The sequence below is a fragment of the Euphorbia lathyris genome, chromosome 8 (genome assembly GCF_963576675.1).
Source record: "Euphorbia lathyris chromosome 8, ddEupLath1.1, whole genome shotgun sequence".
NCBI lineage: Eukaryota > Viridiplantae > Streptophyta > Magnoliopsida > Malpighiales > Euphorbiaceae > Euphorbia > Euphorbia lathyris.
This window is the reverse complement of record NC_088917.1, coordinates 20,334,956-20,359,324: the sequence shown is the minus strand read 5'-3', so window position 1 is coordinate 20,359,324 and position 24,369 is coordinate 20,334,956. Positions and strand designations below refer to the sequence as shown.

The 24,369-nt window shown below is 38.6% G+C and overlaps 1 long non-coding RNA gene and 1 pseudogene across 1 annotated transcript; one reads left to right on the top strand and one right to left on the bottom strand.

The window, feature by feature from the left end:
* Positions 1-12,117: 12,117 nt before the first annotated feature.
* On the top strand, positions 12,118-13,508 carry LOC136203882 (polyol transporter 5-like; annotated as a pseudogene).
* A 1,316-nt stretch (positions 13,509-14,824) lies between these two features.
* On the bottom strand, positions 14,825-17,534 carry LOC136204062 (uncharacterized). The gene is made up of 2 exons (XR_010675013.1): positions 17,364-17,534; positions 14,825-16,171 (listed from the first exon to the last, which is right to left on the bottom strand). It is a non-coding gene; the product is annotated as an uncharacterized lncRNA (long non-coding RNA).
* Positions 17,535-24,369: the final 6,835 nt, after the last annotated feature.

The following is a 24,369-nucleotide window of genomic DNA, read 5'->3' as shown; positions in this document are numbered from 1 at the left end:
GGTTAGGAAGATGTGATAATGCTCACTTATCTTGTGAATCTATCAATATTTATTGCCTTTTTTTACATGTTCCTGTATAAACTTATCTACGATTTTTTTTTTTTTTTGAATATTTTGTACTAGCTTGCTTGGCCAACAGAAATTGGCTGGAGGAAGCCTAGATTTTGGTGAATGGTCGTCTACCAGTTAACTGCTAGTGATGAAATAGTGCCAAAATAACTGATGGCTATGTTCCATTACTTCCTCCTCCCTCACAATGCAAGAAACACATCTAATGGTTTTTTAAACTGTATGTTAATTTATTGATCTCATATTTATAAGTAGGGATATCTAGTTCACTTTTAAACAGAGATATATTATGTTTATTAATGGTTAAAAACCGAAATAAAAGGTTAACCGACTGAATATTTGGTTAATCGATTAGTGGTTAACCGAATTTAATGGAATAGTGTATGGTTAGTATATTTAAAAAACCGAAAAAATGGTTAACCGACCGAATTAACCTTAATGGACTGGTTAACCGACAACGTGCACCCCCTACTATCCAACATAGGATTTGAATGAATTCATTTGACCGATTATTTGATTGTTGCATCGAACTTCTCAAATAAACCGAATATATTTAGTGTGTTTCACAGGTTATGTGTATCTATATTAATTATATAGTAAATATTTTAGATAATATTTTGTGATAACTTAAATGTGACAACTTGATTGTTGAAATTTTAACTTATTATTTACAACTATATTCGGGTTAATTCTATAATATTATTAACTAATTTTTTTATGCGCTCTAACAATTTATCGGTCAACTTGAACTTTTGTTGTGGACCGTAGGCTAAGTTCTTTCTTCAACTGAACATTCATACATCTAAGAAGTTTCCGATTACCTTACCGTAAAATATAATCCAACGTTAGATGTCTTGCAATCTCTTAAATATTTCTTTTTAACCCATCAACTTTGGTTTTATTCCCTCTAATTTGAAAGGTGTTATTGATATTTAAATTATTATATTATTAGTTCGTAAATAAGTTGTCTTTCTTTTTTCTTTTATATACATGTGTCATTTTATTCAAGATCGGTCTTGACAATTTATAGGCTATTGGCGAAATAAGGCATAAGGGCTCTTTTAATAATAATAAAAAAATTATACGTAAAAAATTAAAATATATTCTATTATATTAATAATTATACGGTACTGTTAGCGATATTTTCGAGATATGCTAATTTCAACCTTGTCACGTGTGGTTAGGGTGCGGGCGTGCCAGAGAAATTATTTCTCAATTATGAAAAATGGTTATGTTTGTGAAATTATGCGCCGAAAACATGAATTCTAAATCGAAGCAATTGGCGAGGGACGCAAGGATTGAAAAAGTCCCCCTTGGGTTTCTAGCGCCGTTATAGAAACTTTGCTAGATTGATTATTTTTATTTAAGCTAAGCGTACGAATTGAGGACGGAAAATTAAAGGAAATTAAAGTGCGAAATTGACACGAGATTTTGGAAAAAATGTTATTTATTGATATGAACGAGTGTTTGAATACATGAGTTCGAAGTAAGCATTAAAATGAAATGAATTACAATTGAGAAATCTCTATATTAAACATATAGGTAATCAATTGAATTAGAATAAACAAATCAATACAAAGAATTGAAATGCGATAAAATAAATTGAAATTCAACAACAAACTCGGAGCCACAATAGCTATCTCGGATTGATGTTGAATTTTGGTGTTGGTGCGAGGTCCTCGGAGAGCTGCAGCCGGTCGGGCCCGTACGGTATGTGATCTTTGGCAATGTCGAAATGTGTGGTAGGCAAATGGGGCAGATTTAATCTTTAACTTTGGGAGGCTCCTTTGGATGCTTAGAAACACGGAATCGGATGAGTAAATAGGGATTTTGTTCGTTTGACCCGTCATGAAATTACTACTTGTGTGAATGTACTGGAGGGGGTGCTGAATTATTGGTCGCCTGTATGTAACTCGTTGATCCTTCCGTTGGGTCCCATGTCTATCACTTTACGTGATGTAGTTGCTTTGACGGGGTTGCTTATTATCGGGGAGGAAGTCCCGAGTTGTGTCGAGACAAATGCGTTCCCTGAAGTGAAGGATATCTTATCAAAAGAGGCCGGGACGTATGTCCAAATGATCAGAAGGAAATTGGACAAGAGAGAGTTGGATGATGAGGATCATGTGCATTTTCTGTGGATGATGATTAGCAATTATATCTTTGAGCCGTTAGGCCTCAGACCTACTGCAGAAATATTGATCATCGCTAAGGCTCTGGCTTCGGGCCACCGTTTAGCTCTTGGCACCATGTTGTTGGCCTCAACATTCCACCGCCTAGCTCTTACAGTTGAGGATAGACCATTCATAAAACCTAGAGGTGGCTTATGGCTGTTGCAGCTGTGGCTTTTTATCTATTTCCCTCATTTGGCCACCGTATCGTCAATGGAGACTTCGAGGCATCTTGGCGTGGACCTTTGCTACAGCTCTTCGAGTTTGGCTGTTAGTGTGGTTGTGAGATTTCTTCGTACTTTAGTGCCATCTACCCATAACAAGCTGTTTCTTTTTTGGGAAAAAGGTAACTCGTGTCTACCATCTTGGGCTCTCTCTTACTTGTCTGCTGCCCCCCATGAAGGTGCTGAATGGTGGATGACGGTATGTGCGACACGTCGGTTACACCATGGGGTGAACCGAACCAGAATCTCTCGATCATCAAACCCTGGTTTGACCTTGTATGCACCTTGTCTTTGGGCACATCAGTTAGGCTTTTTCCAATCTATCCCGGGGCAACTCCCATTTCCTACCTCTTCTCAGCGGTGTGGGGCCAGTGATGAAGATATAGCCGCTGCAGTTCTGGATGAAGGATATGATCAGGGACCACTTCTTCTTGGATCGGATCAACCTTCGTTTGATGCTTGGTGGGAGACCATTTTTCAACATTGCATCCCACCTGTTGGTAAGTTCTTTTGCTTTATCTAGTTATATATTTTTTATTTTATATTATTTCTTTTTTGTTTTATATATATATATATATATATATATATATATATATATATAGATTCAAGCGGTAGCTCAGGGAAGGACAACAATCCGACTTTCCTAGCCCCGAATGTGCTTGACATTAACGACAAGGGAAAAGGAAAGGCAGTCATGATGGACGAGGGAGAGTGGGTGGCTACTGCTGCAAGGCCTTCCGTGAGACAAATGGAAGAAAATGACTCCGACGAAGGCCTATACTTCGGTTTTGAGGATGAAACGCTGGATCAACTGGGGGAACGTTGGAACTTGACGTCTTCGCTTGGCACATTGTCCCTTGGTGAGGACTCGACTGAGGTGGCTATGACTCCATTTCAACTTCCGGTACGAAGCCATCTTCCTTCCGCATCTTCCCTGAACCGACTGGTTCTTGCACCATTGTCTCAGGTTTGAATGATCCTGCTAATCTGTTATTTATGAACCATGCTTGAGATATATTGTTTAAATTGATTGATTGGGTTGCTGAAATAGGGCAGGAATCAGCTCTTGTGCGTCATTTGTTGGTCCCCGTCGGTCTTAAAGCTGATAATCCTTTTGTCGGCTTGGATTTTTCATTTTTGAAAGGACCGTCTACTGCCGCAGCTGATTCATCCTTGCCTAGTGATGACTCGTTGAGTGACGCTCGTGCCAATCTTAGTAAGCTCGTCGCTTCTCCCCTTGACTCCTGGACTCCCACCCGTATTGAAAGGGCAATGACTGATTTTGATCCCATGATGGGTGCGTGTGCTCATCCTTTCAAGATTGAGCCGTTGAAATCCGCCAAGAACCATGTGTTGTTTTGCTATCAGTCCTACGTTACTGAGAAAGACGTGGCAGCGGGTCTTGCAGCTCGGGTTAGATCAAACATGGCGGAGCTTGAGTCCTATAGCAAGAAATTTAATGCTTTGGTTGACGCTGAAGAAGCGGATAGGCAACGGTTAGCCAAAATTGCGGCTGTAGAGGAGCGTCTTGTGGTATTGGAGAAGGAGGTGGCTGAAGCTCGAGTGTATAAAGAGGAAATGGTTAGAGCCAGTTCCGGGTTTAGAGCTTGTTTCCCGCGGATGGAGGAAGAGCTGGGCCGTGAGAAAGATCGATTGGCCAATCATTATGACAAGATGCTGGAATGGCACCGACAGAGCGAGCAACACAAAGAGGCTGCCTCCAAACTTTGTGAATCTTGGGCGAAATACCCAAAGCCTGATTTTTGTTTGTTTCCGTGAGGTACGTTCACGGGTTGCCTGTACTTTCCTTCTTTGTTTTGAGTTTGTGACCATGTACGCTCATTCTTTCATTTATTTATTTATGTAGCATAAATGGACATTATTTTATGAGCTAATTGCCGCCTGATCATTTGCTAACTTATCTATTTTTATGTCCTAAACATATGGTACATGTGAAATAATCGAAAATGCATAGGATACAAGGAGAAATGCAGGCATTAGTTGAAAATTGAAATGATTTATTGGTTAAGTTCCTATGTTAATTACATCCCACATACTTTGAAAACATTTCTTCAAATATTTACCGTTAATGCCGAGAAAGACAGCACGCCTCGCGTAGGTCTGGCTACGTCCCGCGTGTAGGAGCCTCTGATCCTGGAGCGTCTCGTTGATGATGACTATGCGTGGCGTCTCTGGCGTTACGCCGCGCGTAGTCGAGCCTCTGGAGTATGATTTCTACGCGTGCCTGATCTACGCCCTGCGTGTTGGAGGAGCGCCCTGCGTATTTGAGCTCCTGAACCTGGAGCGTCTTATTGATGAGTTTTACGCGTGGCGTTTCTGGCGTTACGCCGCGCGTAGTCGAGCTTCCGGGCTGTCCTCCAGCAGTAGCTTCCTCTACATCTCGCGGGCTGGCTGCTCCGCGCGTTATAAGTTACGCCCCGTGCGGTGTAAGACATTCTCATCGGTTCCTACGTTAATTACGTCCCACATACTTTGAAAATATTTCTTCAAATATTTGCCGTTAATGTATCTCCTATGAGGTTCTCCGCCCAAACTCTTCAACCAATACGCGTTCCCGGGAAGCACCTTGTGGATTTGAAATGGTCCTTCCCAGTTGGGCGACCACTTCCCAAGCTCACGGTCCTTCGTCCCGATTGGTAGGATTAGCTTCCATACTAGCTCGCCTTCTCTGAAGCTTTTCTTTTTCACTTTCTTGTTGTACACGTCTTCCACTTTCTTCTTTTGGATCATCATGCAATCGAGTGCTTTCTGCCTTTCGTAGTCCAAATCTTCTAGTTCCATGGTCATGGCTTGCACATAATTGTCCGGCTCTAAGTCATTCTGACGCATTACTCGCAATGAAGGCACAATGACTTCTAATGGTATTACTGCATCATGACCAAACGTTAGGAAAAACGGGCTCACTCCCGTCGCTCGTGTCTTAGATGTTCGCATAGCCCAAAGTGTTTCTGAGAGAACTTTATGCCACTCCCTAGGATTGTCTTCTGACATCTTCTCCAAGATTTGAATCAGGATCTTGTTGGACGCCTCGGCTTGACCATTCGCTTGTGCATAAAATGGAGTGGAATGAATCAATTTAATCCCGTACTCTTCTGCGAACTCATTCATATCTTCGCCTGTGAACATGGTTCCTTGGTCCGTGGTAATGGATTCTGGAATTCCGAATCTATGAATTAAGTTCTCTTTGATGAATTGGATTACTTGTGCTTGGCCGACTTGCTTCATTGGTGCTGCTTCTACCCACTTGGAAAAGTAATCTGTGGCAACTATGATGAAGCAATGGCCTTTTGATGAAGCTGGAAATATTTTCCCAATTAGATCGATAGCCCATCCTCTAAAAGGCCATGGTTTCACAACTGAGTGTAATTCTTCTGAGGGCACCTGTTGGACTTGGCCATACAATTGGCACTTCTTGCAACCCTTTGCATATGTGATGCAATCTCGTAGGATCGTGGGCCAGAAGTACCCATGACGATTAATAAGCCACCGCATTCTCCTTCCCGACTGATGAGCTCCGCATATGCCTTCATGGACTTGCTTCATGACCTCCATTGCTTTTGGGAAGCCGAGGCATTTAAGTAGCATTCCGTCGTAGCTCTTACGGTACAAATCACCTGCCATCAACATGTAATTTCGAGATTGAATGCTTAGTGAATATTTTACTTTTTTGGATGGGTCATTGAGGTACTCGATGAACGGTTTCCTCCAATCCTGAGCTAAGTTGATATCGATGTCAAATGATTCGAACTGGACACCTCTATCCGCCACGGAAGGATGACCCTGTCTTCTGATGATGACGACTTTGTATGTTGTCTCTTTAGAGATCTTCATTCCAGAAGCGATTTGGGCTAACTCGTCAGCCTCCCAATTGTCATTTCTTGGAATATGCTCCAAACTGACCTCGTCAAACATTTCCAGAAGTTGGATTGCAAATGCGAAATAAGGTAACAGAGATAAACTTGAGCATTTGTATTCTCCTGTTAGGTGCCGGATGACCAATTGTGAATCTCCAAAAATCTTGACTTCTTTTGCTCCTAGGTCGATTAAGATTTCCAAACCAATGATCAGAGCTTCATACTCAGCTTGATTGTTCGTGCATTCGAAGTCCAAGTTTACAGCTAATATTGTCTTAGTCCCGGATGGGGCTGTGATGATTACTCCTGCTCCGTTGGAGCTGTCTGTGCTCGAACCATCGAACTTTAACTGCCAAGGCTCTTTATGTGTCAGATAGATTGGAAGTTCCGCCTCTTCGGGATATTGGAAACTGGTTGGGTGATCGGCTACAAAATCTGCAATTGCTTTCCCCTTTACTGAGGATTGCAGGAGATATGTCAAGGTGAACTCGACCAATGCTAGTGACCATTTCCCTATTCTTCCCGAGAGGATGGGCTGGTTTAGCATGTACTTGATCAAGTCTGTGCTGGCGATCACGTAAACTCTTGCTTTGAGCAAGTAATGCCTCAACTTCGTGCAAGCGAAATAGAGGGCTAGGCACGTTTTCTCAACTGGACTATATCTTGTCTCTGCTGATAATAACGTTTGGCTTAGGTAGTAGATGGCTTGTTCATGGCGGTTTCCATTATCTTGGGCGAGTAGACACCCAATTGATTCGTCGGTTGCTGATATATAGAGCTTGAGTGGAGTGCCTTCTCTTGGTGGCATCAAAACAGGTGGATTACTCAGGTAAGTTTTGATCTCCTCAAACGCCGCTTGATGCTTGTCGTCCCACTTGAAGCTTTCCTCATCTTTGAGCCTCAACAGATTTGAGAATGCTCTGGACTTTCCAGCCAAGTTGGATATGAATCGTCTCAAATAGTTTACTTGACCCAAGAATCATTGTAACTCTTTTTTATTCTTCGGAGGTTGTGCTTCTTTGATTGCTTTTGCCTTATGGTTGTCGATCTCGATTCCTCTTTGATGGACCAAGAATCCGAGGAAGTTCCCCGCTTTGACTCCGAAGGCGCACTTTAGAGGATTGAGCTTCAAGTTATACTTCCGCATTCGTTCGAAGCTTTTCCTCAAAGATTGACATGTTCTGCTTCTCGCTTGGACTTAATAACGATGTCGTCTACGTATACTTCCATGGAGGTGCCGAGTAAATCGTGAAAAATGGCATTCATTGCTCTTTGGTATGTGGCACCGGCATTCTTTAAACCGAATGGCATGACGACCCATTCGAACGTGCCGATTGACCCTGGGCATCAAAATGACGTTTTTGCAATGTCTTCTTCGGCGATGGGGATTTGGTTATATCCCGCGTAGCAATCACACAGAGATATTAATTCATTTTTAGACACAGCATCTATTAACATGTCGGCTATAGGCATCACATAGATGTATTTTGGCGTGGCTAAATTTAGATCGTGGAAATCTATGCATACCCGTAGTTTACCGTTCTTTTTCACTACGAGCACGATGTTAGATAGCCATACAGCATACTTTGCTGGTCTAATGAACTTAGCCTTGAAAAGTTTTTCTATCTCCTCCTTCACCTTGCCTTCCACTTCTTTGCTCATTCTCCTTGTTGGTTGCTTGAAGGGTTTGAATTCCGGTTTGATTGGCAATCTATGTTCCACTACGTCCTTGCTCAACCCGGGCATTTCATCATAATTCCAAGCGAAACAGTCTTTGAACTCCTGAAGCAAACTGATAATGTCTTTTTTCAACGTTGGGCGTAGTAAGCTACTGACAAATATAACCCGAGGTTCCTCTTCCGTTCCTAGATTTACTTCGTCTAAAGGATCGACTGCCATAGAACCTTCATCTTCTAACTTTGGGTTTGCCCTCTTCAGATATTGTAGTTGGATTTCTTCTCCTTGAGGATTCAGTTCTGTTATTCCTTTGGGGGTTTCGACTTTTGAGACCCTCAAATCCTTTTCTTGGTATAGTTTCTCCGCTAGTTGTTGTGCATTCAGTTTTGATATAGCGGCTGAAGCTACCGCTTCTTTTCCCGATTTTGTCTTAATCATGGAATTTCTTCAATTATCGGTTCATTACGGAATGGCCTTCGACGAGGCACGATTGCCGTTGGCTTTAGGATATTCTTAATCTCTTCGCCGCATGATTGCTCTTTGTGATTGGACCCAACTCGGATTGGGCCAACAGATTTCTCGTAGAGTCTGGCTTCGACCACATCGGAGTAAGTTTCGAACGGCTTCTCGTTCGCCCGAACAACCTCCACATCGTCTCCCTTCCAAAAAAGAAGAAGTTGGTGTACTGACGAGGGGATGCATGAGTTGGAATGAATCCAATCTCTCCCCAAAAGCGCTTGATAGCTCGCAGTCGAATTTACCACGAAGAAAGCAGCCATGGCGGTGTGAGAGCCAATAGTGAGCTCCAAAGGTAGGACACCGTAAGTCTTCGCAATTTCTCCCGTGAAGGCTGAAACCGACACCTCTGACGAGATTATATCCTCCTCCGATTTTCCTAAGGCTAGGACCATCTTCATCGGCATGATGTTGACGGCTGATCCATTGTCGATGAGCACTATGGAGATTGGTTTGCCATCTACGTGAGCCTTGACGTATAAATGTTTAATATGGCGGGTCATCCTCGGAGTGGGCTTGTCAAAGTAAACCCTCTTCATGCCTTCTTCACCCGATGCGTTCGGTAATGTGTCTTCTTGCTCCTTGTGCTCGAGGTTGGGGACTTCCTCCTTGGTGTCTTCACCTCTAAAATCCGAAGGTAAGATTAAAGAGGTAGCTGCACACTCTATCCGTATGATGAAATCTCCAACCCGGATCTGGAGGTTTTGCTCTTGGTTTTTTCCTCCTCCTTTCGCATCATTAGAGTTAACGCTGGATGATTCCTTTCGATCATTTCTCTTTTCTGCCTCCCTTTTCCTTAATCTTCTTTTCACGTTTTTGGAGAGAGGCCTTGGGAACTTCTTGTGGCTATTCAATTTCCATTGATCGATGGGCGACGTGCTCGAAGGTGTCACAAAACGTGGTCATTGTTGTTGCACATCTCTTCTCTTTGTATTTTGTGATTGCCTTGAACTTTCCTCCAACTTAGATGGTATCGCTTTTGGTACCCATATCTACCGGGTCTTTAGGTCGCAACGTTGCTTTCCTTTGCCCCCCCACACTAGCGAAGTGGCATTGACCATGTTGGCTATTGGGAATGGGTCATCGTCGATCAGCATGCTTTCCTTCTTTTCCGGAAATTGGAGTATCCCGCGGTTAATCCTATCCTGCACGGCATTTCTAAAACCAAAACAAGCTTGAGTATTATGGCTCCAGTTGTCGTGATACTTACAGTAATCTCGTCCGCGTATTTCCTCTTTAGATGGGATCACATGCCTAGGTGGTAACGTGATGAACTGCTCTTTTAGCAAATAATCGAAAATCTCTTCCGTCTTTGAGACATCAAAAGTATATTAGGTGGTTGGAACTCTTTTGACTACCTCAGGTATTTTGGGATTTTTTAACAACACAGGACATGTTCGAGATCCGGTGTTTGTTAGGTCGGCGATGGCTACCTCATGTGTTTGTACCTCCCCTTGATAGCTTCCCACCGAGTTCTTCTTGCGTCGATGATCTTCCCTCATCAATTCCTCGTACTCTGAAACTTTGGCCACCAATTCATAGTAATCATGAAAATCGATTCCCTGAAATTTCTTCCGGTTTTCGAACTCTAGCCCACGTTGGGCAATCTTTACGAATTCGACCTCGGGGATGTTGATTCGGCATCGATGTCGCATCTTTTTGAATCGGTTGATAAAATTTTCAACTGGTTCCCCATGCCGTTGCGTCATTCGGGACAGTTCCGCCACACAAACCTCGGGCTCCGTTCGATAGAATTGGTTATAGAAAAGCCTTTCCATTTGCTCCCATGCATGAATGGATCCTGATGGCAAAGTGGCATACCAAGAGAATGCTGGTCCCGTTAGTGATCCTGGGAATATTCGCAAGCGCAACATGTCGAAGTTCGTGTCCATGCTCAAACCACTGCACTGAAAGGTGAAGCGTGCCACATGCTCTACGGTGGATTGCCCTTCTTCTCCTGAAAATAAAGTGAAATCAGGGACTCTAAAATTGTGAGGTAAGGGATATAGTTGGTCGTACTGCCGTGGATACGGTTTTTAGAATTCGGGTCGGTACACCTCCCTCACGGCTGGCCCATAAATCTCTTGGATGATGTTCTTTATGCGTTGGGCCTCTCCTACGTTGTTGGTGGGTTCCACGCGTGTGTGCGTCGTCCGTTGTGGGTGAAGGCTGCTTCCCCTCCAATTGCCCCCCGAATTACGAGTATAGCTCTCCTCGTAATGTTCGGCATGGTTACTAGGCCCAGTATGAGACCTAAAATATTGTTGAGGTGGTGGGACTTGAACGGGTTCTGGGCTGATCCTATCGCCGCGCTCATTGAACCTGAGGTTTTCTTCTCGAATTGGTGGAGGGGTATACCTTTCACCGGCACCTGAGATCGGCGTTCCTTTTCCATTACTTGCCGGTCCTTGGGATCTTGACTTTTGTGAGAAAAGCTCGGCACATTTTTCTGGGATTTTGCCGATTTCTCCGGTTAAATCGACAATCCTCTCCTCGAGGGCCGGAGCCTTGTTGGAATCGTTTATCACCTCGCTGTTAGCTTTGAACATGGCCTCGTTGCTAGCTTGCATTGCGCTGCATATAGCCTCATGATTCTCTCTCATGGATTGTGAAAACCCATGTAGAAATTGGTTGATTTGCTTCTCCATATTTGCTATAAATGGTGTCAAGTCGAATATGGGCGGGCCTTGAGGTGGTTGTTGGTTTGCATCGCGACTATGGCTCACAGTCTCGGCCACAAAGCCTTCGGGCATTCCGGACTCATTGTTGTGATCTTGGTTTTGATTTCGATTCTCTTCGGAGTCCGATGGAATTGGATCTTTCCCGGTGTTCTTCCTAGGAGGCATCCTTCGTGAGTACTTATAGGTGAAAATGATGAAATTAAGTTAGTAATCTAGAGTTGAAAAAGAAAGAATAGGAAAACAAATAAATACTTATTAATGGAATAAAAGCGAAGCATGAAAAACAAGAGGTTTAAAAACTGAATGAAAAATATATACGTGGTATGAAAATAAACGGATATTGAAATTTTTGGTAAAGCCTAAGAAAAAAGGTCCCACTGGACGTGCCAAAAATTGTTAGCGTTAGCTAATGATTTTTGGTAAAGTGGAAGTGGGATAATGAGTGTGGAAAAAATTAAGGACGTAAAAAAAACGGGTATAGACACAATTTTTGGTAGCTAAAAAAAATAAAACGTCCCACTGGGCGTGCCAAAAATTGTTAGCGATATTTTCGAGATATGCTAATTTCAACCTTGTCACGTGTGGTTAGGGTGCGGGCGTGCCAGAGAAATTATTTCTCAATTATGAAAAACGGTTACGTTTGTGAAATTGTGCGCCGAAAACATGAATTCTAAATCGAAGCGATTGGCGAGGGAACGCAAGGATTGAAAAAGTCCCCCTTGGTCTCTATCAACAAGTATGTGTTTGCTGGTGCAGTTCTTGCCTCCAGAAACTCTATTCTATTAGGCTATGGTGAGTCTTGGTATGGTCATTTTATAATCTGCAGAAAATAAACACTTAAAGATGTAGAACCAACGGAGAAAAAGAAAAAGAAAAAACGTTTTTGTGATGTGCAGATATTGGGGTGATGAGTGGCGCGGTGCTTCATCCAGGACGACCTCAAGATCACGTCAACACAAGTCGAAATCTTGGTAGGATGCCTTAATGTATGCTCGTTGATTGGATCTCTTGCTGCAGGTAGAACGTCTGATTATATTGGCAGACGTTATACGATTGTGCTCGCTGCAGCCACTTTCCTAATTGGTGCAATCCTAATGGGATTGGCACCATCCTTCATAACTCTAATGGCTGGACGGGTAGTAGCTGGTATCGGTGTTGCCTATTCCCTAATGATTGCTCCAGTTTACGCGGCAGAGCTCTCCCCTGCCATGACTCGGGGATTCCTGTCGTCTCTCCCTGAAGTTTTCATCAATGTTGGAATTTTACTTGGTTATATCTTCAACTATGCTCTATCAGGACTTCCTGAAAACATTAATTGGAGAATAATGCTAGGACTCGCAACTTTTCCAGCTATATTTGTTGCTCTGGGTGTTATAGTAATGCCTGAATCTCCTTGTTGGCTCGTGATGAAAGGACGATTCGGTGATGCAAAGCAGGTATTGATCAAAACATCAGAATCTGCAGAGGAAGCAGAACTGAGACTCTCCGAAATGATAAAAGCCGCCAAGGAAATGGGCAACGGGGCAGGCTCAAGCAATTGGCAAGGGCAGGGAGCTTGGAAAGAGCTATTCTGTAGCCCATCTCGCCCCATTCGCCGCATTCTAATTGCTGCAATTGGAATAAACTTCTTTATGCAGGCATCAGGCAATGATGCTGTTGTGTAATACAGTCCTCAAGTATTCCGCGAGGCCGGAATAGAGAGCAGGAAAATTCTTGTTGGTGGAGTCACAATCATTATGGGGATAGCCAAAACATTGGTCGCTCTAGTGTCAGCTCTTTTCCTGGACCATTTTGGGAGGCGACCGCTCTTGCTGTTAGGTTCAACCGGGATGGCAGTATCACTGGCTGCCTTAGACCTTGGCTCAAAATTTCTAGAGCTGTCAGATAGTAAACCTGTTTGGGCAATAGCATTGTGTGTAGTGGCAGTATGTGTTGATGTGTCGTTCTTTTCGGTGGGGTTAGGGCCGATTACATGGGTTTATTCATCGGAGATATTTCCGAACAGACTAAGAGCACAAGGTTCAAGCTTGGCAGTTTCAGTTAACAGGCTGGTGAGTGGGATTGTGGCAATGACATTTCTGAGCATTTCTGAAGTTATATCATTTGGAGGAATGTTTTTTGTACTATCAGGAATTATGGTAGCTGCTACTGTTTTCATTTATGTATTTTTACCTGAAACTAAAGGTAAGTCCTTGGAAGATATTGGACTGCTCTTCCAAGACAAACCCACTCAAAACAATCAAAAACATATTGTTTCATAGCTCCAATTCTATACATACTTTTGGTTAGTGTATGTTATTTTTCGGAGAAATTCCAATATACCCGGAGCAATATATAGAACCAATTAATTCATTATTTATAAACATTTATTCTTTAAAATCAATCATTTTCCATAAAGTAATATGTGTTCCTCTCTTAATTGGTCGGATGTATTATTCCATAATTATAGTAGAAATTCTCATTTTATTTGTACACTGCTTTGGTATTTCTTTTACTCTTTAGTTTTAGATTTATGTTTAATTGGTTATTAAAAATCGTATTAAAAAAAATCAATGAAATGATGATAATAAAATAGATTTTTTTTTAAAGTCTTTAACTTGTTTAGGTTATTATCTTGTCAAATTTTTTATTAAGAATTTTTGTTAATTCAGATTTAATATCACAATAATATATGAAAAGAAAATAAAGTTGGTAACCATCAAGTTTAAGATTTTTCATCGATTTATAAAAAAAAATGTTTTTTCATCAGTTAAATCTATTTGACTGACATACCAATTACATTTAAAAGTTATATACGATATTAATATATCAATATAAATAGTAAAAGTACAAAAATGATGTTTGTAGTTTGTCGAATTTATAAATAAATGCTTATGGTTTAAAAATTTGTAAATATCTTAAAAAAAATAATTCTTCATTATTAATAAAATACAACCCTTCTCAAAATACAACTCCCTGAATCGAAACTTTTAGTTTGGATGCCCAATATATCACTTTAAATAAACATGTATAAATTTATAGATCAATCCATTTTTTAGACCAAATTTAAGGGCTATACGCTCATGAGTTCAAAGTCGTGGATTGGACTTGGATATCTGTACTTCACATTTTGCTCGCTCCAAATTCAGAGCCGCTCAAAGCCCACATATAAAATAAATTAAGTCTAAAATTTATCTCAAGGCACAAACTCAATTCTTTTAAAACAAACAAATATCTTATTAGATTTAAAATTACTTAAAGTGATATGGTTAACAATAAGATACAATTTTAAAAATTTAAAGTTTGCATTGCTATAACTCATTTTAAACAAATTTGAACCAGTTAATCATTTAGAGAGCAAATAAATAATTTAAATAAGTTCTGAAAACCAATAAGACATCTTCAAAGCTCTTGTACTAGTACCCACTAATTTTAGGGGAAAGGCATTTTTAGGGTCATGAGCATTTGGATTTTTATGGATTGAGCCACTAACCTTGCAGTTGGACACATTTATCCCTCAAAAACACAGATTGAACTAGAAAGAAAGATTCATCTATGATCTACATCTGAACATTAATTAGATTTCAATGAATAAAAGAGTAATCAGTAATGCATCATTTACAAGCAGCTTAGTATATGCAAATCACTCTTAGCAAAATTGAAAATTGATCTCAATTTCTGATACAAAATTAGACATGCTAAACATCCCACATCACTTCTTCATAAGGTACCAGCTTTGCATATGTAAATCTTTGCACACAACTTCAATCAATATGTAAAAATAACTTCACAAGTGCTACAACTTCTTTTAAAGCTCATAACTTCACTATGGCTACTAATTCTGAAGCTTAATAGTTCAGACATTTCACTAAGAACAAATCTATGAATTATCATTTTCTCCAATACTCCACAACATGTCGCTCCTCCGGCAAACCCACAAATTCAAAATTTTCAACTGTCATAAGATGCATGCTCAAACTCAAAGATTCTGGTTGTTGCCAATTGAAGTAGTTGAAATCTCTTTGAAGTAAGTTCCTCAAGCAATTTCAGAAAAAACCATGTCCCACGATTCTTCCAAGTCCCAGTGCATCATTCCATCCTTACTAATTCTTATATGAGCTTCATTTCATCAGCCAAATCCGGGGGAAAGACATTTTCTTGGTGCTAAAGTTTCAAACAAGTGTAGGTAAGGAGCGAAGAGGAAGGATTACAGAGCTTGTATCATCCGGCACAATGGAGTTGTAATTGAAACTCAATTACTCGACTACCAAATCACATATTTGATTTGGGAGTCGAATAATTGAGTTTCAATTTCAGCTCCATTGTGCCGGATGATACAAGCTCTGTAATCCTTCCTCTTCGCTCCTTACCTACACTTGTTTGAAACTTTAGCACTAAGAAAATGTCTTTTTCACGGATTTGGTTGATGAAACGAAGACTCTGATTGCTCATACAAGAATTAGTAAGAACTGGAATGATGCCAGTGGGACTTGGAAGAAACGTGGGACATGGTTTTTCCTGGAAGCATCATCCAAGAATATAGAATCCTAAAGCTTAAGGATTTTAAGGCATGGAAAACAAACATATGTCTATAGCAGTTAAGATATAATTCTTGGACGTTGCAAATTATCACAACACAAATCCCGCATAGACATTAGAGGCAGCATATTTGGTGTGAAAAAGCATAGAGCAGTGTCATATATTCGATCCACCATGATGACCCTATCCACGTATTTTTGGAAGGACATCCACTTAATCATGCGATCATTTTCGATTTCATTTTTTGAATCATCTAGCCATTTATCAGATCAAGATCTCAGGTTAATGTCCAAAGATGTTCCCATCTTTTGGACAAAATACTGGTGGACACAACTTCTTTTGTTTGGAGATAGGAAAGTATTTTACCGAGAATTTCATTAGGGAATTTGACACATTCAAAACACCGCTGATTTTTAGGTACCGGCAAGTCTATATCCATAATTCTGCAAAAGAAAATCCCCCACCAATGTTAGAAGGAAAAAAGAGAATAAAACATACACTTCAATGTCATTAGTCTCAGAACATATGGTAAGTAATGAAATCCATAAAATATTATTTAAGATAATGGCCTGAAGCCAAAGAGAAATGGGCTAAATTACTTCTTCCCAGTTGAAAAGCACACAATTTGAAATAACCAGTTAACAAAGCAATTGAAACGGAGGAATGAAATTCAAAGAGGAACAGAAGCATAAAGTACAAAATATGTCAATTGATCTTTTGTTACAAAGTTCCAAATTTCGATTACATTTACAGCATTCCAATTCAATTCAATTAAATGTCTATTAAAAGGAATGAAGTAAGTCCAGGTGGTACAACTGCATAACAGAATAGAAGAGAAGGCAATTCAGATGGGGGGAAAACTTCAAACAGATTGTAACTAATCCTAGCTGATTACAAAAGATTCTAGAGCTAGGAATTAGACTATACAAACTTCTAAACTGTATCTTGATCATTATGAGAAATAAATTGCAACCTATGTTGCACGGACACGGAAACTAACATGGACACGGGAAACGTTATTTTTAAAACATAACCCTCGTAAAATAGCCTACAAACGAAAATGGACACCATATGCAGAATTGCTACTAACTAGGAGTGTCCGTGTGCAACATAGATTGCAATTGATAGTTCCTCTACTCTTCGAAATAGACTGGATCTGTTCATTTAGTTACTACCACCGGATCAACTCATGAAGAGGACTAATCTATTCTCTCTTCTTTCTCTCTGTAATTCTCCTTTTTCTATGAGTTTATGAATGTCAATTGATCTTTTATTACAAAGTTCCATATTTCAATTCCATTTACCGCGTTCAAATTCAGTTCAAATTCAATTCGATTACAGGTCTATTGCTCTAGCTTCAATCATAATTAACTTACACAAACAGCCATCGTTTATCAAGATTTACAGATTTAATCAAGAAAAAAAAATTACAAATGATTCTTCCAAAATTGAAGAGCTACACTTATAAGTTATCACTATGTATTTCCATATTTCCCAAAAATGAAAGGAAAATACCAGAATATGAGATGGATTCATGAACCAAAGTTGATAGCTCGAGTGACGGAGTGAGTGATTTAGATCAAAGCTTTGAGAAAATGAAACTAGAATTAGGGTTGGGGTTAGGGTTTTACCTACCTTATCTGATGAAACCGACTATGCACAAGGGACTGACATAGTGTATCGTTGCTGAACCCTTAACGGAGTACTGGAAAGCCCGTCGCCGATTGAGGGTCAGAGAGATGAGCAATCAGACTCCACCGATCGGTGTTTCGGATTTGGGACTTTTGAGGGTGGTGGAAACCAAATGCGGTGTGAAATAATATTAGGTTAGGTAAGATCTTATAAACATCTTATAGTTGGATAAGTTTCAATTTTGCCCCTATTGTTGTCAGACAAGTGTAGATTTACCCTAATGTATGAAACACTAAAATTTTATCCTCCTATATTTCCAACCAAATTCAATTTTACTCCTATCCAACATAGGATTTGAATGAATTCATTTGACCGATTATTTGATTGTCGCATCGAACCTCTCAAATAAACCGAATATATTTAGTGTGTTTAACAAGTTATGTGTATCTGTATTAATTATATAGTAAATATTTTAGATAATATTTTGTGATAACTTACATGTGACAACTTGATTGTTGAAATTTTAACTGATTATTTACAACTATATTCGGGTTAATTATATAATATTATTAACTAATTTTTTTTTATGCGCTCTAACAATTGATCAGTCAACTTGAACTTTTGTTGTGGACCGTAGGCTAAGTTCTTTCTTCAACTGAACATTCATACATCTAAGAAGTTTCCGATTACCTTACCGTAAAATATAATCCAACGTTAGATGTCTTGCAGTCTCTTAAATATTTCTTTTTAACCCATCAACTTTGGTTTTATTCCCTCTAATTTGAAAGGTGTTATTGATATTTAAATTATTATATTATTAGTTCGTAAATAAGTTGTCTTTCTTTTTTCTTTTATATACATGTGTCATTTTATTCAAGATCGGTCTTGAAAATTTATAGGCTATTGGCGAAATAAGGCATAAAGGCTCTTTTAATAATAAAAAAAAATTATACGTAAAAAATTAAAATATATTCTATTATATTAATAATTATACGGTACATATTATTATGCTTGCCAAATATACTTTTATTTATCCAAAATCAAAAAAATATTTCACAATTTTTATAGATTAACTCTTAACTTATATTCAAAAAAACCAATTAGGCTTTCTTCGAAAAAGAAAACCAATTAGCCCATTTTGAAGTCTAAAACGTCAATTTTTTTTGTTGAAACGCTGGTAATCAGGGAGTGCAAATTACAGACATCCCAGCTAGGTTGGCACCCCTGCTCTCCACACCCAATCCTTAAACCAATTTATTAAAAAGAATAAAGAATACAGTAGCAACCAAAACAGAAAAAAGAAACTAAGCAAATCTGTAAACTTGCCAACCTCCTAAGTTACAAAGAAAGGCAGGGATACAAAATTGGGGAATGTCCGACCACCAGACTAGCTCGGAATTCATTCTACCATAATTAGCCAAGATGTCAGCGACTTGATTACCTTCTCGATATATGTGAGAGACCACGAAAGTCATTGAATCCAAGTTTTCCATACATTTTAGCCAATCCTGCCTGAGGAACCAAGGAACCAGTTTGCTTCTGCTTCGCAGTAAATTAACAACAAATGTTGAGTCACTCTCGAGCCATAGCCTTAGCCAGCCCCTGTCAAACGCCATGTTAATGTCCGAAATAGCTGCCGAGAGCTCAGCAGCATAAGAGAAGGTCGATTCCAACTGATAGGAAAATGCTCCGCAAAACTCGCCGCTCACCGACCTGTATAACCCCCCGCATCCCGTTGTACCCGGGCTGCCATTTACTGAAGCATCTGTATTGACCTTCATCCAATTGACTGGAGGAGGTTGCCAACGTACCAGAATTATTCTAGGCGCACGATGTCTTAAAATTGGCAGATGAAGCTCTTTTAACGTGTGCAGTCCCGTTGTCGAGTTCCACATAGATCCGTGACCAAGCCTACCAGATTCATGAATAGTGCGCCAAAGCTTTCGCAGCGTTAATGAGATGCAGGGATCCTCATCTTCAAAAATTGCTTTGTTTCTGGTCATCCAAATGACCCAGACTCCATTGACAACGGCGGATCTCCAGAGAGCACGAATTTGCGTGCTAAAATTCTGCTTGTTCGCGTCAACTAACAAATCCAGCAATGATCCCAGTTTATACAAGGTACAACCAAACAGAGATTCAATTGAATTCCATACCTGCAAAGAAAAAGGACATGTTAGAAAAATGTGCAACGCTGTTTCCGTGTCCGCTCTGCAGAGACTACAGCGAGAGACAACTTGACAGCCCCTAACCCGCAACCGGTCATGCGTTGCAAGAGCTCCCAAGACCTCCTTCTAACAAGTCAACGAATGCGAAGGCGGGATATAGCTGTTCCAAATAAAATGACACCACTTCAAAGGCAAGGAACTACCCTGCATCCAAGCATAGAACAGTTTAACCTTGAAGACTCCATTAATCGCCGGTCTCCAAATGCAAATATCATCACTGTCTTTCCTCGATCTTACTGCCCTGACCCTATAATCAACTTCGCTTGGCATCACCGGCAGGCTATTCCATTAGGTAATTACTAATTCAAGTCTAAAACGTCAATTATTTAGACAATTTAAAATCTAAATAGTATTAATATATGTATATATAAAAAAATTGCTCCATATATTTATAGACTTAAAAAATAAAATTTGGGCCCCCTATAGCCCTGGGTCCTAGGCCGATGCACTCCCGGCCTAGGCCCAGGGCCGACCCTGATTCTATTCCATCTCAACAATGGCGGAGCTAAGAATTATGAAGTACAAATTTGAATGGCTAGATTGGTGATCAGCAACTCGATGATACTAAAAGGCTGTGAAAAATGAGAAATCAGTGCGATTTTGATATATATTTCAATTATATTTTATTAAAATAATAGGATAAACATACTTAGTGGAATAGTTTTGCCTCTTGAGAAGAACATAGTCGGGTAGAATCTGAATTAGTCTTGGCTGTGAGTATAGAATACGAGATAGTTAAAAAAAAAGGACAAACATAATTTAATAGTAGTAATTAATAGGGGTAAATTTTAAAAAAAAAAACTCATGTGGTTTCATTTTTTTTTTTTTTTGCAAAAAAAAGGACTGTGATTTTTTTTCTTTCAAATACAGAACTGTGGTTTATTCCGTTACACTATTTACGGATTTGGTGAAGATGCCGTTTATTTGCTGACGTGGCTGAAGGGCAAATATGGGTTTTTTAAAAAATTGGGGTAAATTATTACACATATATATAGTTAAAAAATTATTCCGCGCAGGGGATCGTTTCTAACTATAATTAAAAATAAGGGTTAATTACAAATACTTACTTGTGATTTGATCGATTTGCAGATGGATACATGTGGAATTTTTTTTATATAAAAACAACCATGTGGTCGTCGCCGTTACCAAAATCCAGATAAATTGATATTTTGTTTAATTTTTTTTTTGTCTCTTCTTCTTCTTCTCCTTTTGTTGTTCTTCTTCCCTTCTTTATTTTTTCTAAATTCTATAAATTCCAGACGTGAAGAACATCTAGATTTTCCAGACGTTCAACATCTGGAATTCTAGAATATAGGGATGCAGTGAATCATTTGTCTGGCTCATTGTCCTACTAGGAAACAAATGTTACCTATTTGATGTTGCTTGAGGCAGGGGTGGAGACAGGGGGCCCGGGCCCCTCCGGCTGTAGAACCACCATGGCCACGAGTAGTTTTGGCCCCCTATTTCCACAAAATTTATGATTGTGGTGATTCCGGCCCTCCTATTTCCAAGAAATTTAACTCGGAGTACTATATTAGTACCCCAAAATTGGCCTGTTAGGCCCTCATTAAATCCAAATTTCTAAATTTTTTTTTTTGCCTGTTAGGCCTTTTTTAAATATAAATTTCTAATTTTTTTCACCTATTAGGCATTCTCTAAATTCGAATTTTTTTTATTAGACACCGATTTAGCAAAAAAAAAAAAAGTAAAATCGGCCCCCCCAACCGAGTAATCCTGTATTCGCCACTGGCTTGAGGTAAAAGTAAGGTCAAATAAAATATGAACAACATGACCAAGCTAACAGTTTTATAGGCAATTTTGCAATGTTTAATCGCTTAAACAATTACCTGCAGCGACAAATTGACATTTTTTATATTTTTACGTAAAAATTTAAAAACCCGTACACAATTTTCATATAATTTTTTAGCATTTTTTGGCGATCAATGGTGCTCAAGCCCCTCAAGCCTCCCTCCCGATCCGTCCCTGTTACCTGAGCAACTTCATTGGGAGCATTCTTGGTCCAAATAGATACCTTTTCCAGATTTCCCTTTGGACAAACAGGATCCTCCTACTTTGGCTCAATTTTATATTTTGAATCAATAAATGTCAGCTCCTATTCCTCTATTATATTTCAATTAAATATATTTTTTATTACTGTTATTATTTTTATTGAGCATGGAGATTTCCTGTCACATGTAGGGATCTGTATGGAAAAGGGATGAGGATGGAAAATCCTCAAATCATTTAATAGGGATTTCTCAAAAACGTTCATGTAAACATTGAGACGGAGTGGGAAATGAATTTCCATCCCCGCCGCACTGTTGCCATCCCAACTAAAATGACTTATATTTAAGAAAAAAACTAATTTACTAGAATGACTTATAAAAGGGAATGGAGAACGTATATCATTAAGGCTCACAAATTAATATACAACTTTGTAGATTGAGTCTTTGATTTTTTTTGTAATTTAACATATTAGAGTATTAATTATTTATTTTTTAATTTTTTGAGAAAATTATTTATTTATTTATTTATTACATTAAACTATTCCATATCAAATTTCGGACTTGCCGTGGGTTTCCTTTAGCTTGTTTTGCGCATCCTTTGGGGGCAACAAGAAGCTTTTATGGCTGAGTTGAAAGCGATCACCATTGCTATCCTCAAAGCAGCTGAGCGGAATTGGTTTCCTTTGTGCGTTGAGAGTGACTCAATCTATGCGGTTAAGTTACTGAAATTGAGATCGAGAAATGTTCATTGGAGCCTTCTTTCGGATTGGTTGATTTGTCTTGACATTATTCGTACTCGTGCAGTTCGAATTTCTCATGTGTTTAGGGAGGGGAATGCAATTGCAGATTGTCTTTTCAAGTTTGCTGTCACAGCTACCTCTGACTGTTGGTGGAACTATTTTCCTTATTTTTGCTCTAATACTGTGTTAGAGATGCAAATAGGACATAATATTTTCGCTTTGTTAAGTAGGCATTTGCCTTGATTGTATTGTACTTTTCTTTTTTTCTTTTTAATAAAGTTTTTTTGGTTTCTTGGTCGGGGTTTGGTTGCTTGGTTGGTGCCAACCTAGTTGGGATTAACCTTCTTCCTTCCCTCCTTGAAACTCAGTTTCACTCCAAAAAAAAATATTCCTTATCAAATTAGGTAGATTTAAACATTTAATTCAACTAAAAAATTATTTAGTATTTTTATAGTTTTTATACCACGTCACACATATAAAAATTTTTTAGAAACTATTAAAATAATAAAAAAAATTAAACACATATGAATGGATAATGATTTTGTTAACCAAGATTTATATTTAAAGTTAACTATTCCAATCTTATTGTACAAAAAGATATATATATTAGAAGTTTAATATATTAAAATGAAAGATTAGGTATTTATTTCACTTAAAAATCAGAATGTTTTTGCTTTAAAAATACACTTTTGGTTGTCATAAAAAAAAAAAAATACACTTTTGACTACTTATTTCTTTCCTAAATGAATTTCAGAATTTGTAAGCACAACATCTTCCATTTCATTTCATTTAAAACCTTCCCTTCAGACACATTTCTTCCATTTAATCTACATGTCTTCCACTTATTCCATTATTAATAAATAAATATTTATCAAAATAAATAAATAAATAAACCTCTTATTATTTTAATAATTGAGTGTTACCATTAACCTACTTTATTTTTATCGTTTAACCTTCAATTTTTAGATAGATGATTTATTAAATTTATACTTTGTTAAATTCGTAATATTTTTTATTTTATTTAATGATTTTTAATGAGTAAGGGTACTCGCGAGTACACACGAATTAAATAGAACACGTATAGTATATACCCAATAGGGTAATGTGATGGATATGAATAATTAAAAAATAAATGGATAAAGGTTTGAGTGACACTACCCGCACGTACCTACCCGTGAATATTATCAATTACAAATGGCAAAAAGAATATTTAAGCCCCTGAATTTTATCTGTTTTAAGGATCAAACCCTTGATCAATTATTTTTCCACATTGAACCCTTGATCATTGATTCTGTTATGGATGTGGCCCTTATTGAACTTTTTCGTTGAGTTTGGACAACACGTATTGTTAGGGCGATTCGGTTTATTGACGTGAACAAATAAAAATAAGAATTTATTGATTAGGATAGATATAGAGTAAAAGTAAAAGGAAATTCCAGAAATCAATTTCCAGTAGGTTATTCCAAACTTGATTTTTTCCTCTTCCATTTTGCGATTTTTAGCATTAGAATCGTCATATCGATCTTATTCTTTCCCAAATTCGATGAAGAAGTTAAATAAGGGTAAGATTCATAATAAAATTAATGATCAAGGGTTTAATATGGAAAAATAATTGATCAAGAGTTTATCCTTAAAACAGGTAAAATTCAAAGGCTTAATTATATTTTTTTTCGCGGTTATAAATCTGTTTGCCAAATTTAGCCCAAATGAACCATTAATTCAAAATATTTGATATTAATGGAAACACGGAAGGAATGCATGTGGGATGTGTTTCCTAACTGAAAGGTGAGATACATTCATCATTCACCTCTGTTCACTTAAATCTTTTTCTTTTTAAATAGGCAAAAAGCATCCTGAGCCCTCTGATCTTTCATTGTTTGGTGTATTAAGCCCTCGATCTTTTATTTAGACACATTGAGCCCCTGATTTTTCATTATTTGGTGCATTAAGTCCTCGATCTTTCATTTAGACACATTGAGCCTTTGATCTTTCATATAAGGGTGTATTAGGCCCTTTCATAAATCAATTAATATAT